The 14,557-nt window shown below is 49.2% G+C and overlaps 1 long non-coding RNA gene across 1 annotated transcript in view; it reads right to left on the reverse strand.

The window, feature by feature from the left end:
- LOC135983070 (uncharacterized) overlaps positions 1-3,041 on the reverse strand; it is an 85,501-nt gene extending 82,460 nt beyond the window's left edge. The window contains exon 1 of the long non-coding RNA XR_010600551.1: positions 2,138-3,041. This is a non-coding gene — a long non-coding RNA (uncharacterized LOC135983070). The remainder of the gene's footprint in view (positions 1-2,137) is intronic.
- Between the last annotated feature and the right edge of the window lie 11,516 nt (positions 3,042-14,557).

Consider the following 14,557-nt stretch of genomic DNA (forward strand, 5'->3'; position numbering starts at 1 on the left):
GCTGGATTAAGGGAGGGACAGGTCTGCAGGGTGACTTCAGGATTCTCTAACAGCTTCGTCTGGTACCAAGCAACCCGAGCCTGTGTGAGCCAAAGACCACCCTTAGTGTCCAGCAAGGCTCGGACCATGTGGGGAACATACACTTGCACAGTTCCTCCCAGTGTCAGCTTCTCAGCTTCCCGAAGCACTAGAGCAGTAGCTGCGACCGCCCTCAAACAGGCTAGCCATCCCTTTGAAACTTGATCCAGTTGCTTAGAAAAGTATGCCACAGGACGTTTCCAGGCACCTAATAGCTGGGTAAGCATTCCCAAAGCTACCCCTTTTCGTTCATGCACATACAGTTGGAACGGCTTAGATATATCGGGCAAACCCAGGGCTGGAGCTTCCATTAGCTTCCTTTTCAAGATTTTAAATGCCCTGTCCGCTTCTGGGGACCAGTGAAAGGGGTCATGATCCGCTCCCTTAACACATTCATACAGAGGTTTAGCCCACAGTCCAAACTCTGGAATCCATATGCTGCAAAAACCTGCCATGCCCAGGAATGCCCTAAGCCGTTTACGGTTGCTGGGGATGGGAACTTGGCAGATAGCCTCCTTCCTTTCGTTTGAGAGCTGTCTCTCTCCCTGCCTGATGTGAAATCCCAGATATTGAACCTCTGAAAGAGCAATTTGGGCTTTGCTTTGAGATACCCTGTATCCTCGCAGTCCAATAAAGTTTAGGAGACTCACAGTAGCTCTGAGACAAGGGATTAGACCCACAGCAGCAATCAACAAGTCATCTACATATTGCAGCAGGAGGGCTCTGTCTGAATTATCCCACTCCTCCAAGTCTCTGGCCAAAGCCTGTCCAAACAGAGTGGGGGAATTTTTAAATCCTTGAGCCAATACTGTCCAACAAAGCTGCTTTTTAACCCTGCGTTTGTCTTCCTTATGCCTTGCAGTATTTTGCAGATCTCACAGTTGCTTGGGCACATTCAGGCCCCCCTTTCTCTTGGTTGTCAGCCAAGTCTTGGCTGTGAACAATGTCCTTGGATGGCCTGCTAGCTGTATTTTCCTCTCAGTTAACTCATTCTGTTCTCTTTCCTTCTCCCTTTCTCGGCTTCTTCTAACTTCCAAAGGAACCTTCCACTCTTCACTCATACACCTCTTCTCCAACCATTAACACATACACATTGCCATCATACACCTTTCCCGTAACATAACTTCTGTGCAGAGCTTTGAAGCAACAAACCAGGACGAGCACACTCACTTCTGAGGATTCCACTCTGTACAACCTCTGGTGTCCAATAGCTTTCCCTTTAAACCTTAAATGCCTTCTCTGTCTTCATCCTTAGCCTTGGCTATAACCTGATTCCGCTCCACTTCAGACAACAGGGTTCTCATAAGTATATTACAATCATCCCAGTCAGGCTTATGACTAGCTAGACATCCTTCAAAGATAGAAATGAACTTGCTTGGATTCGTTGAGAATTCTCCTGCCTCTGCCTTAAAAGCAGCTAGATGTACAGGGTTAAAAGGTACATGCGAGTAGACAGATACTATCTGTGCTGGCCGTTCTTGAGTTCCTGGACGGGCTACCACACTCTCAGTAATCAACGGATACAATCCCACGGGGGGGGGGGGTACTCTCTGAAGCCTGTGGGGGTGGAGGAGCCGAAGGGGACACCGATTCTGGCATTACAACAGTGGGAGGGTTCTGGGGTTTAGCAGCCGTTACTACCGAGCCTGTCGGAGTCAAATGGCACTTGAGCAAAATATCAGTCCTATTTCTTAACACCATAAACGTATACGCATAGAGATGTTCATTCCATTTACCGGTTCTCTGACAAAACAAAAGCAATTGAAGGATCGTGTTGTAATTAAGTGATCCTTCCGGTGGCCACCTTTCTTGGCACTCTAGCTGGTACTGAGGCCAATCAACTGTACAGAACCTTTTCAATTTACTTTTAATCAACTGATCAGATCCAAACACCTTCCAGTTCACCAGAATGCATTCTAAAGGTGTACACTGTACCCTGCCGGCTGTACTCTGTCCCTGCCCCATACCAAGGGAGACTCTGGGCGTCCCCAGGTCACAACAGGCAGACTCTGGGCGTCCCCAGGTCACAACAGACAAGTCCCCACTGGACTGTTCCTACCTTATCCAAGGGTCTGGTTCTGCACCGTCACCGTCGCCCTATCAACGGGACCGGTTCCCCACCGTCGCCCTATCAACGGGACCGGTTCCTCACCGTCGCCCGCAGCTGCTTCTCCACTGTCTGTGTGCGTTGCACCGTTGTGCCCTCCGGGGTCGAGCAAACCACGTCTCCGCCGAGGCCCCCGATGAAGTCACCGGTGCGCGCTGGGCGTCGGTCGTTGCTGTAATCCGTCGGCCACCAGGAGGGATCCGGGCAAGGCTAAATTTCAGCCTCGAGCCCACCCAGGGACGCCAAAACTGTTGCCTGCCCTAAAGGGCTCGAGGGGACAACAATGGTCCGTCGCCCGGTGTGCTTGGCACCAATAAAGACACCGAGGGGAGAAAGCAAGCCAAGTTTATTTCAGAGCTCTGAAATGGCACTAGGAGACCAGCATGTCTCAAATCCAGTGCAACAAATACAAATAACTTTTACCTTTTATACTCCAAACTGTTTACATACATCTCTTTGTTTGGCTGTTCCCCCTTACCCCTCCCTTCCAGACAACTGTTACAATAAGCTCTACATAAGCTTGTGAGAAAACTTTCTCAATCTTTGCGACCTTGAGTTAGACGCCTGCAAACTAACTACCCCGCTTCTTATCTCTATTATTTCTGCTAGTGTGAGTGAAACTGCAGCCATCTGCTAAAAACGCTGACCAATACATTTCTGCTTCAGCCTACTTCAGAGCATGTAAGCAGTTAGCATAGAAGTAGGTGAGAGTTCCCAAGATGGAGTTCTGTGGTTCAGATAGGCCCAGAGCAAAAGAGCTTCATCGGCACTTGTGGCCTTCCACTCTCCCGAGTTACCTGGTAGCTATGCCTAGTGGACCCCAACAGTGTTATCCATGAGATGTAGGGAATAATCAAGCCCTGGCACAGAGGTGCGTAGATCTGTTAGGGTTCTTTCATTAACTGTACTCCCCTGTTGGCCATGTGGTTGCCAACTTTCTAATTTCTGAAAACGACACTACAGCAAGAGCGCTGGAAGTTTCCCCTGCCCCACCTCTTCCCCCTGAGGATCTGGCCCCTGGTCTGCCTCTTTCATTGATGCCCCAACCCTTCCCCGCACTTTCCCCTCTCCCCTCCCACCGCATTTCTTGTCACTCAATCATCACTCTTCCCCATCAGAGCTCTCTCTATGCCGGGGATGAGATGGGAGCTGCAGCCCCGACGTGGAGACTATCTGCCCACAAGATACAGATAGGAGGTGGCCCTGAGTGTGCAAAGGCTGGCGTGGGTTGATGACCCTCTTCCGTGTGCCCCCATCCATGGTAACCAGACTTTTGGAGTGCAGACAGTAGATCTGATAAGAAACTCTGCAGATCCCCTTTTGACTGGACTTTCTGGTAAAAAAATGAGACACCTGACAACCCTCGCCACAGATCACGCAATTGAGTCAAATCACTGTATATGACTGATGAATTACTATCCAAGGACAGAGAAATCCAGGCGTGGGAAGAGACTTTCTATAGCGATGCTGTTCTAACATCCAGATGGACATTTCTGCAGACCGCTACGGGTGCTGATGGAAAAAGCGTGGAGTCATGCAAAGTTGAACAAACGAGCGCATGGCAGAGAGCCCACGGAAAGTAACATGTGGAGGTAGGTTACTGACCGGATATGAGCCAGTAGATGATGTGACAGGTTGTCCCCCTCCCCCCTTCTGGGATGCCACCTGGTGTACTGGGATTTCCCTGAGCCTGCCTACTCCACTAGCCTGGGTTCCCACTCCCTGTTTGGCTGAATTAGGCTCTGCAGCCTCTGGCAGCACACAGCTGTAGAATCTCACAGTCTGCAAACAGGGCTCTGTGAGAAGACTCAGCACTCAAGTGCAGCTCCCCTCTGGAAAGTACACCCAAAATACTGTATTGCACTGTAGAGAAATCTGTACAACATAAGCTCATAAATTCGCCCCCTCCCTCAATATGGAGGAAGATGTGCACAATTCCCCCCCCCCCCCCCCCGCCGCATTATGAATCGCACAGACTGGATTTAATTAAAAAAAAACAAGTTTATTAACTATGAAAGGCAGGCTTTACGTGATTATAAGGGATAGCAAACAGAACAAAGCAGATTACCAAGCAAATCAAACAAAACACTAAAACGTCTAAGGCCATGTGTACACTACACAAGTTTTGGCGACACTGCCATGTCGCTAAAAGTTGGGCAGCCTAGACGCTGTTTGTCGGCTCTTTTGCCAACAAAATACTTCCATCCCCAATGAGCGGAGTTCACATTGTCGGCAGGAGAGTGCTTCTGCCAACAACATGCCGTTTACACTGGCACTTGCCGCGACAAAACTTTTCTCTTTTGAGGGGAGGGGGAAGTTGACACCTCTTAACTACAAAAGTTTTGTTGTTCAATTGCGCATGTAGACATGGCCTCAGGCTTTGTCTACACTGGCAAATGTCCATTGCCAGCAGTTACAGCGACGCTCAGAGATCACTGCAGGGAAACCACTGTTGTGTGCTCACATGGTCAGCTGCCTGTGCAATAGTGCAAACACACTTGCAGCACTTGCATTGGCATTCGGAGCAGTGCACTTTGGGTAGCTATCCCATGGAGCATCTCTTCCTCTTCTGCCGCTAAGTGTTTTGGGAAGTGAACAGGAACTTGATGTTGATCTCACCACGCATAGTAGCTACGACACGAGATTGCTTGTGGCAGTCACAGAGGTGCTGACCACAGTGGAACACCGCTTTTGCGTTCAGGAAACAAGCACTGAGTGGTGGGATCACATCGTCATGTATGTCTGGGATGATGAGCAGTGGCTGCAGAACTTTCAGATGAGGAAAGCCACTTTCATGGGTCTGTATGATGAGCTTGCCCCAGCCCTGCGGCGCAAGGACACGAGAATGAGAGCTGCCCTGCCCATGGAGAAGCACGTGGCGATTGCACTGTGGAAGCTGGCTACTCCAGATTGCTACCAATCAATTGCTAACCAGTTCGGAGTGGGAAAGTCGACCGTTAAACTTGTGTTGATGGAAGTGTGCAGGGCCATTAATCACATCCTGCTTAAAAGAACCATGGCTCTGGGCAACGTGTGTGACATTGTGGATGGCTTTGCACAAATGGGTTTCCCTAACTGCGGAGAGGCGATAGATGGCATGCTTATTCCAATTCTGGCACGAGACCATCTAGCCTCCGAGTACATTAATCGCAAGGGGTATTTCTCGATGATTCTCCAGACGCTTATGGATCACCGTGGGCATTTCACAGACATTAACGCAGGCTGATCCGGAAAGGTGCATGATGCACGCATCTTTCAGAACACTGGACTGTTCAGGAAGCTGCAAGCCGGGACTTTCTTCCTGGCAGAAGATCACCGTAAGGGAAGTCGAAATGCCCATTGGGAGACCCCGCCTGCACCTTAATGCCATGGCTCATGAAGCCATACACAGGGAGCCTTGACAGCAGAAAGGAGCGGTTCAGCAACAGGCTGAGCAAGTGCAGAATGACTGTTGAGTGTGATTTTTGTCATTTAAAGGCCCACTGGCGCTGTCTGTATGGGAAGCTGGACCTGGCCGATGACAACATTCCTATGCTTATAGCCACATGCTGTACCCTCCATAATATTTATGACAGGAAGGGTGAAAGGTTCACTCAGGGATGGACCATGGAGGCTCAGCACCTGGAGGCTGAATTTGAACAGCCAAAAACCAGGGCTATTAGAGGGGCGCAGCGCTGGGCCATAAGGAGCAGCTGAAAGCCAGTAATATTTGTTGCTGTGCTCAGGAGTGCAGTGCTTGTAATGCTAGTAGGTGACTGCAATTGTTCCGTACTATACACTGAGATAACTTTAGAAAAATGCCTGTTGCTTTGCATGGCTATGTTTGCTTTCATTTAATGTAATAAAGATTGCTTTCAAACCAAACAAATTTATTTATTAAAAAATAACAACCGGAGGAGAGAGACAAATGGTAAAACACATCTGCACTGTGTGGGATGGGGGTAGGGAGGTGTGATGGGGGTTTGGTCACAGAGACCCCCTTGGGACTGTCACCTGATGTGCTGAAATTACCTCTGAGCCCATTTTCCCTGCCAGCTTGGGACTCCAGAACCCTGTCTTGTTGAGCCAGACACGCTAGCCTGCTGCAACACAGACCCAGGGTCTGGGCCATGCCCCCAAAGCTGCAGACTTAACTGAAAACAGCTCAGCAAGTTACCTGTCTCCCACACCTAGACACCCAGCCCCCCCAATAAATCTGTTTTACTCCGTATAAAGCGAATACAGGGTAAATTCGTAAATTGTCTGCCCTCTATAACACTGATTGAAGAGAGATATGCATAGCTGTTTGCTCCCCCAGGTATTAATCACTTACTGTGGGTTTATTAATAAACAAAAGTGATTTTATTAAGTATAAAAAGTAGGATTTAAGTGGTTTCAATTAATAACAGACAGAACAAAAAGTAAGTCACAAAGCAAAATAAAACAAACTCGCAAGTCTAAGCCTAATACATTAAGAAACTGATTACAGGTAATATCTCGCCCTCAAAGATGTTCCAATAAGTTTCTTTCACAGACCAGCCTCCTTCCTACTCTGGGCCCAGTCCTTTCCCCGGTACAGTCTTTGTTAGGTCCAGCAGACATCTCAGGTGTTAAGCTGGGGTTTTCTCATGACTGTCAGCCTCCTTTGTCCTGCTCCACCACCTTTTATAACTTTGGCACAAGGTGGGAATCTTTTGTCTGTGCTTGTCCCCACCCCTGCCTCATCAATGGAAAAGTACAAGGATTAAGATGGATTCCAGTATCATGTGACATGGTCACATGTCACTGTAAGACCCCTAGTCTCCATTCTTCCTGGGTTGGCCCACACATACACAGGAAGGTTTGCAGGTAAATAAACCATTTACAACCAATTGTCTGGGTCAATGAGAGTCACCACGATTCTAAACCACCATTAATGGCCCACACTTTGCATAATTACAATAGGACCTCTGAGTTATACTTCATATTTCTAGCTTCAGATATAAGAATGATACATGCATACAAATAGGAGGAATATATTCAGTAGGTTATAACCTTTGTTATGATACCTTACAAGAGACCTTTTGCATAAAGCATATTCCGGTTACATCATATTTACATTCATCTATCTGCCGTCCCGACCGGGAAAACCGAGAAGCGTGCTGCTTGCCAGGAGCTAGGATTCACGATGTGACGGAGAGACTGCCGAGACTCTCGGATCGCTACCCCATCCTGCTTCTCCATGTGGGCACCAATGATACTGTCAAGAATGACCTTGAGCAGATCACTGCAGACTACAAACTTCTGTTTTTGTGGATACAGACTAACACGGCTACCCCCTGACACTTGATTGCAGACTACGTGGCTCTGGGAAGAAGGATAAAGGAGTTTGAGGCGCAAATGATGTTCTCGTCCATCCTCCCTGTGGAAGGAAAAGGCCCAGGTAGAGATCATCGAATCGTGGAAGTCAACGAATGGCTATGCAGGTGGTGTCGGAGAGAAGGCTTTGGATTCTTTGACCATGGGATGGTGTTCCAAGAAGAAGGAGTGCTAGGCAGAGACGGGCTCCACCTAACAAAGAGAGGGAAGAACATCTTCGCAAGCAGGCTGGCTAACCTAGTGAGGAGGGCTTTAAATTAGGTTCACCGGGGGAAGGAGACCGAAGCCCTGAGGTAATGGGGAAGTGGGATACCAGGACGAAGCATGAGCAGGAGAGCGCAAGAGGGGAGGACTCCTGTCTCATACTGAGAAAGCAGGACGATCAGCGAGTTATCTTCAGTGCCTATACACAAATGCAAGAAGCCTGGGAAACAAGCAGGGAGAACTGGAAGTCCTGGCACAGTCAAGGAATTATGATGTGATTGGAATAACAGAGACTTGGTGGGATAACTCACCTGACTGGAGTACTGTCATGGATGGATATAAACTGTTCAGGAAGGACAGGCAGGGCAGAAAAGGTGGGGGAGTTGCATTGTATGTAAGAGAGCAGTATAACTGCTTAGAGCTCCAGTATGAAACTGCAGAAAAACCTGAGAGTCTCTGGATTAAGTTTAGAAGTGTGAGCAACAAGGGTGATGTCGTGGTGGGAGTCTGCTACCAGACCAGGGGGATAAGGTGGACGAGGCCTTCTTCAGGCAACTAACAGAAGTTACTAGATCACAGGACAGGCGCTGGTTCTCATGGGGGACTTCAATCACCCCGATATCTGCTGGGGGAGCAATATAGTTCTCAATCCAATCCAGGAAGTTTTTGGAAAGTGTAGAGGACAATTTCCTAGTGCAAGTGCTGGAGGAACCAACTAGGGGCAGAGTTCTTCTTGACCTGCTGCTCATGAACAGGTAAGAATTAGTAGGGGAAGCAAAAGTGGATGGGAACCTGAGAGGCAGTGACCATGAAAGAAAGAAGAGCCGCAGAATACAGACCCTGGACTTCAGAAAAGCAGACTTTGACTCCCTCAGGGAACTGATGGGCAGGATCCCCAGGAGAATAACATGAGGGTGAAAGGAGTCCAGGAGAGCTGGCTGTATTTTAAAGAATCCTTATTGAGGTTGCAGGAACAAACCATCCCGATGTGTAGAAAGAATAGTAAATATGGCAGGCGACCAGCTTGGCTTAACAGCGAAATCTTTGTTGACCTTAAACACAAAAAAGAAGCTTACAGGAAGTGGAAGATTGGACAAATGACCAGGGAGATGTATAAAAATATTGCTCAGGCATGCAGGAGTGAAATCAGGAAGGCCAAATCACACTTGGAGTTGCAGCTGGCAAGAGATGTTAAGAGTAACAAGAAGGGTTTCTACAGGTATGTTAGCAACAAGAAGAAAGTCAAGGAAAATGTGGGCCCCTTACCTAGTGACTGAGGATGTGGAAAAAGCTAATGTACTCAATGCTTTTTTTGCCTCTTTCTTCACAAACAAGGTCAGCTCCCAGACTGCTGCACTGGGCAGCACAGTATGGGGAGGAGGTGACCAGCCCTCTGTGGAGAAAGAAGTGGTTCAGGACTATTCAGAAAAGCTGGACAAGTACAAGTCCATGGGGCCGGATGCACTGCATCCGAGGGTACTAAAGGAGTTGGCGGATGTGATTGCAGAGCCATTGGCCATTATCTTTGAAAACTCATGGTGATCGGGGGAGGTCCCGGATGGCTGGAAAAAGGCTAATGTAGTGCCCATCTTTAAAAAAGGGAAGGAGGAGGATCCAGGAAACTACAGGCCAGTCAGCCTCACCCCAGTCCCTGGAAAAATCATGGAGCAGGTCCTCAAGGAATCAATTTTGAAGCACTTAGAGGAGAGGAAAGTGATCAGGAACAGTCAGCATGGATTCACCAAGGGGAAGTCATGCCTGACTAACCTAATTGCCTTCTATGAGGAGATAACTGGCTCTGTGGATGAGGGGAAAGCAGTGGATGTGTTATTCCTTGACTTTAACAAAGCTTTTGATACGGTCTCTCACAGTATTCTTGCCAGCAAGTTAAAGAAGTATGGGCTGGATGAATGGACTATAAGGTGGATAGAAAGCTGGCTAGATTGTTGGGCTCAACGGGTAGTGATCAATGGATCCATGTCTAGCTGACATCCGGTATCAAGCGGAGTCCCTCGAGGGTCGGTCCTAGGCAGGTTTTGTTCAATACCTTCATTAATGATCTGGAGTATGGCATGGATTTCACCCTCAGCAAGTTTGCAGATGACACTAAACTGGGAGGAATGGTAGATATGCTGGAGGGTAGGGATAGGATACAGAGGGACCTAGACAAGTTAGAGGATTGGGCCAAAAGAAACCTGATGAGGTTCAACAAGGACAAGTGCAGAGTCCTGTACTTAAGATGGAAGAATCCCATGCACTGCTACAGACTAGAGACCAAGCTGCTAGGCAGCAGTTCTGCAGAAAAGGACCTAGGGGTTATAGTGGATGAGAAGCTGGATATGAATCAATAATGTGCTCTTGTTGCCAAGAAGGCTAATGGCATTTTGGGCTGTATAAGTAGGGGCATTGCCAGCAGATCGAGGGACGTGATCATTCCCCTCTATTTGGGACTGGTGAGGCCTCATCTGGAGTATTGTGTCCAGTTTTGGGACCCACACTACAAGAAGGATGTGGAAAAATTGGAAAGAGTCCAGTGGAGAGCAACAAAAATGATTAGGGGGCTGGAGCACATGACTTATGAGGAGAGGCTGAGGGAACTGGGATTGTTTAGTCTGCAGAAGAGAAGAATGAGGGGGGATTTGATAGCTGCTTTCAACTACCTGAAAGGGGGTTCCAAAGAGGATGGATCTAGACTGTTCTCAGTGGTAGCAGATGACAGAACAAGGAGCAATGGTCTCAAGTTGCAGTGGGGGAGGTTTAGATTGGATATTAGGAAAAACTTTTTCACTAGGAGGGTGGTGAAGCACTGGAATGGGTTCCCTAGGGAGGTGGTGGAATCTCCTTCCTTAGAGGTTTTTACGGTCAGGCCTGACAAAGCCCTGCCTGGGATGATTTAGTTGGGGATTGGTCCTGCTTTGAGCAGGGGGTGGGACTAGATAACCTCCTGAGGTCCCTTCCAACCCTGATATTCTATGATTCTATGAAGCTTGTCCTGCTGCTGGCAGGGCTGGATCTGCTCTAGAGAGAACGGGAGGATTCAGTCAGCAGGGGCTGCTGATCTGCCCCATTCACCAGGGCTGCCATCCTGCGGCTTCAGCATTAGATCCTGGGGTGACTTGGGGAACGGCCTTAACCTCCCCCCACCCCACTTCACTGCTGGCAGACTCCCTCCTGCCCCCCTGCTAGAGCCCCCTCCCTGGGTGGGGATGGAGGAGAGGGCTGAGAACTTCAGCTTTGTCCCTAGGTGGGTTGGAGGTGAAAGAGCTGTCAGGGCACTGAAGGGGAGATGGCTCACCCTACAAGGAGGGTAGCTGACCCTGGAGGTGACTAGAGAGGACAACAAGCCTCCATCCTGGTGAATCCATCCTTCCGACATGGACAGGTGCAGGGTGCAATGGTGCTAGTTCCAGGTGCCCCCTGATTCCTGGGGGGCTCTGAGTCTCTGATAGGTTCTTGTTCCATTTCAGCAGGAGGACATGATGGCCAATGTGATGCGTCAGCTCCGCATCATCTGGCACTTGCACCAGATGCCCGAGGTGCTGCAGGGACTCTGCCTCTGAGGACACCAGCAACTCCCGCTCCCTGCTGCAGGTACTGCTCTGGCTCCCTGTAAATGGAGAACTAGTGGAAGAGGAAATGGAGTCCACTGGCACTGACAGAAACTCTCTCCCCTCTCTGTGGAGCAGCTCCTTCCCTCTGCCCCAAAATTCCTTCATCTGGAGCAGGAACTCCTCCACTCACTCTCTTTTCCCTTCCCGCTTTCCTTGGCCTGACCCAGGCAGAGCTCTCCCTGCCCCATATGCTGCAGAAGAGCCTTTGTGTCAGGGATACAACCTGTCTGCCCAGCTGAAGCTCGGAAAGCTCCACTTTTGAGGAGGTGGGGGTGGGACAGAGGCTCAGGGCTAGCTTCACCTCCTGCCCTTTATTCTCCCCTTGGCCCTTCTACGGGGTCTCGGTGAGTGAAATGAATAGGATCCCCAGCTGTCTTCCAGGCCCTGAGATCTGTCACCGCCTCCCAGACGCTTGCAGCCTGCAGCTGGGGCCCCTCAGGGAGCAGTGAGGACAGGTCACCTTGTCCTATCAAACCAAGCGTTGCTGGGTCTCAAAGAGGCTTGCATGGAAGACCTGCTCGTTCATGGAGGGAAGAGCCATTTACTCCTCGGGGCATGTGGGTCTCTTGGGGGAGAAATGGGATCCCTGATTCATAGCCTGGCTGAGACTTCCCCTGTCCCTGGATCCTAGCCTTGGGACAGAGACGTCTCCATCAATGTTCCACCCTTGTTTTTTTTTCTAGGAAGAGGCTCCCCAGAGATGTCCTTGAACCTGGACTCCTGAGAGCCTTTCTAGCAGCAAAAAGAACAAGGAGTACTTGTGGCACCTTAGAGACTAACAAATTTATTTGGGCATAAGCTTTCGTGGTCTAAAATCCACTTCATCAGATGCATGGAGTGAAAAATACAGTAAGCAGTATATATATTACAGCACATGAAAAGATGGGAGTTGCCCTACCAAGTGGGGGGGTCAGTGCTAACGAGGCCAATGCAGTCAAGGTGGACGTCGCCCATTCCCAACAGTTGACAAGAAGGTGTGAGTATCTACAGAGGGAAAATTGCTTTTTGTAGCGACCCAGCCACTTCCAGTCTTTATTCAGGCCTAATTTGCAAATTAATTCCAGTTCTGCAGTTTCTTATTGAAGTCTGTTTTTGAAATTTTTTTGTTGAAGAATTGCCACTTTTAAGTCTGTTATTGAGTGTCCAGGGAGACTGATGTGTTCTCCTACTGGTTTTTGAATGTCACAATTCTTCATGTCTGATTTGTGTCCATTTATTCTTTTGCATAGAGACTGTCCTGTTTGGCCAATGTACATGGCAGAGGGGCATTGCTGGCACATAATGGCATATATCACATTGGTAGATGTGCAGGTAAATGAGCCCCAGATTTTGATTTTGTTGCAATCGTCAAAGCGGTACGGTCGCTCCCCAGTGTGTGCACGCTGGTGTATTCTCAGGTGTGGGATCTGTGCATAGCCCTTTCCGCAGTCAGCACAGCGATACGGCCACTCCCCGGTGTGCACACGCTGATGTATTCTCAGCTTTGAGCTCTCTGCAAAGCTCTTGCCACAGTCAGTGCAGCGATACGGCCGCTCCCCGGTGTGCCTGCGCTGATGTATTTTCAGGATTGAGGACCATCTGAATTTTCTGCTGCAGTCAGAACAGCGATGTGGCAACTCCCTGGTGTGCATGCGCTGGTGCTGGGTCAGTGCGGAGGGGTTGTTGAACCTCTTGGCGCAGTAGATGCAGTGATGGGGACGCCGGCCCATGGGGAGTCTCTGGTGTGTAACCAGTTTGGTCTCTGGCTGAGTTTACCCTGGGGATGGACGGTGTTCTCTGCATCGATCCCTCTATGGGCCGTGGGATCCTGCGTTCCTGCCGTGCTCTCCCCACATTCAGACTGTATCCAGGAGGATCTCTAACCTTGGGAGTTTAATACAAGCTGGGCATGGCAAGTATTAAGTTTTAAAGTCCTTGCAGACCCCCATCTTCTGCACTCGAAGTGCCAGAGCGGGGAATCAGCCTTGACAGCAGGTTTATTACAAATCCTGGAGCAGTCACAGTAAATTTAGGGACCTGTGATTTTACTAAAGTTATTGTAACTGCTCCATAATTTCTGATACAAAATACTGTGACAAATCTGCAGCCTGACTCAGGGTGGTTCTACCCTATGGTGTTTGTGCAGCACCTAGCACCTGCTCCATGCATGTCTTGTATCTCATTTTAAACTTAAATTGTAGCAGGCCCAGGATACAGGCAGCGTCTGGCAGAACAGGGTCCTGATTTTGTTTTCAAACTGATTTTGTGTTTATTTCCATCAGAGGGGGTTATTTACATGGCGTTGGTGCTTCACTTTCTCCTGTTTTATAGCATGAGGCCTGTTCCCCAGTTTTTTGGGGTTTTTTTTTCTGCTTTAATTATATTGGTTTGAAACTAGTTCAGTTGAGGGGCTACAATCCCTTCATGTGGATGCAGTGAGACCGGTTTAAAGCTGCTTAGAACAATGTAGCTTATTCCTGTGGGGGAGTGAGTCCGTTTCTAGGAATTCCTTTTGAAGAAGTCATTCACTCTCGGCCTGAGATTCCAGTCTTTGTGCAAAACTAAAACTAAACTAAAATCCTCAAAAAGGTGGGGATTGGGGTGGGGAGTTGGAGTGTGTGTGAAGGATTTGAGGGGATGAGCAGTCACTCAGGGTTTGTGTGATGTAACCTGGAAAACATGTCTGTATTGTGTCACAACCCGATCCCTGGCACTGCTGAGCTGGAAGGGGTGAATGGTCCACCCAGCCTTTGGTCTACAGACAGTCACAGACGCGTTAGGGCTGAGGGCTGTGCTAAGCATTGACACTGAAGCAATGTAAGTGACAAAGGTTTCATGCCACAGAGAGGAGGAGGAGAGGGGATGTGACAAAGGCCATTCCACCCCCTCTTCCTCACACCCAGCCCATACACCAGGGTGCTCGAAGTCATGGCCAGCAGGACAATTTCATCTGGCCCCCAAATGTGTCCACTCCCCCCACAGCAGCTGCCTGGCACGCGGGGCAGTTTTAGAGCATTACAGTGAAACGCTGCAAGTGACAGAGATCTGCTCTACGCAATGGTGTCACCTCGCACTCATTGTACGTGACTGGTCCTGCCCTGCGCCATTCCCAGCTTTCTCCTTGCTCGCTGGGGACAGGTTTCTCCAGTCTGAGAGGTCACGTGCGAAGTGAAGCTTGAGAGGACTCTGCCAAGGGCCAGTGATTCTGGGATGCTCTCGCAGGCTGCAAGCAGGTTTTTAC

The sequence above is a fragment of the Chrysemys picta genome, chromosome 4 (assembly GCF_011386835.1).
Source record: "Chrysemys picta bellii isolate R12L10 chromosome 4, ASM1138683v2, whole genome shotgun sequence".
NCBI classification, from domain to species: domain Eukaryota; kingdom Metazoa; phylum Chordata; order Testudines; family Emydidae; genus Chrysemys; species Chrysemys picta.